Source organism: Trichechus manatus, unplaced genomic scaffold, assembly GCF_000243295.1.
Source record: "Trichechus manatus latirostris isolate Lorelei unplaced genomic scaffold, TriManLat1.0 scaffold00037, whole genome shotgun sequence".
NCBI classification, from domain to species: domain Eukaryota; kingdom Metazoa; phylum Chordata; class Mammalia; order Sirenia; family Trichechidae; genus Trichechus; species Trichechus manatus.
Genome location: NW_004443973.1, coordinates 5,176,603 through 5,178,172, shown reverse-complemented (window position 1 = coordinate 5,178,172; position 1,570 = coordinate 5,176,603). Strand labels below are relative to the sequence as shown.

The window sequence follows — 1,570 nt, the reverse complement described above, 5'->3', positions numbered from 1 at the left end:
GGTCCTTGTCAATGTACTGCTGAAACTGCTTTTGAATGATTTTCAGCAAAATTTTACTTGTGTGTGATATTAGTGATATTGTTCAATAATTTCCACATTCTGTTGGATCACCTTTCTTTGGAATGGGCACAAATGTGGATCTCTTCCAGTCAGTTGGCCAGGTAGCTGTTTTCCAAATTTCTTGGCATAGAAGAGTGAGCACCTCCAGTACTGCATCCATTTGTTAAAACATCTCCATTGGTATTCTGTCAATTTCTAGAGCCCTGTTTTGCACCAGTGCTTTCAGTGCAACTTGAACTTCCTTCAATACCATCGATTACTGATCATATGCTACTTCCTGAAATGGTTGAATGTAGACCAATTCTTTTTGGTACAGTGACTCTGTGTATTCCTTCCATCAGCTTTTGATGCTTCCTGCGTCGTTCAATATTTTGCCCATAGAATCCTTCAAAATTGCTGCTCGAAGATTGAATTTTTTCTTCAGTTCTTTCAGCTTGTGAAACTCTGAGTGTGTTCTTCCATTTTGGTTTTCTAACTCCAGGTGTTTGCACATTTCATTGTAATACTTTACTGTGTCTTCACGAGCTGCCCTTTGAAATCTTCTGTTCAGCTCTTTTGCTTCATCGTTTCTTCCATTCGCTTTAGCTACTCTATGTTCAAGAGTGAATTTCAGAGTCTCTTCTGATGTCCATTTTAGTCTTTTCTTTCTTTTCTATTTCTTTAATGACCTTTTGCTTTCTTCATATATGATGTCCTTGATGTCTGCCTACAACTCATCTGGTCTTCAGTCATTAGCATTCAATGCATCAAATCTATTCTTGAGATGGTCTCCAAATTCAGATAGGATTACTCAAGGTCGTACTTGTCTCTCGTGGGCTTGTATTAATTTTCTTCAGCTTCAACTTGAACTTGTATATGACCAGTTGATGGTCTGTTCTGCAATCAGCCCCCAGCCTTGTTCTGACTGATGATATTGAACTTTCCCATCGTCTCTTTGACAGATGTAGTCTATTTGATTCCCGTGTTTTCCATCTGGTGAGGTCCGCATGTATAGTTGACATTTATGTTATGGAAAAAACGTATTTGCAATGACGAAGTCATTGGTCTTGCAAAATTCCATCATGCGTTCTCCAGCGTTGTTTCTATCACCAAGGCCATGTTTTCCAACTACTGATCCTTCTTTTTTTCCAACTTTCCAATCACCAGTAATTATCAATGCATCTTGATTGCGTGTTCGGTCAATTTCAGACTGCAGAAGTTGGTAAAAATGTTCAGTTTCTTCATCTTTGGCCTTACTGGTTGGTGAGTAAATCTGAATAACAGTCGTATTAACTGGTCTTCCTTGTAGGTGTATGGATATTATCCTATCACTGACAGCGTTATACTTCAGGATAGATCTTGAAATGTTCTTTTTGACGATGAATGCAACATCATTCCTCTTCAATTTGTCATTCCTGGCAGAGTAGACCGTATGATCGTCTGATTTGAAATGTCCAGTACCAGTCCATTTCAACTCACGAATGCCTAGGATATTGATGTTTATGCATTCCATTTCATTTTTGACAGTTTC

General features: G+C 38.5%; 1 protein-coding gene across 1 annotated transcript in view; it reads right to left on the bottom strand.

The window, feature by feature from the left end:
* The window catches only part of CCDC141 (coiled-coil domain containing 141), a 199,312-nt gene that overhangs the window by 185,692 nt on the left and 12,050 nt on the right, over positions 1 to 1,570 (bottom strand). The gene's annotated exons all lie outside the window — the stretch shown is intronic.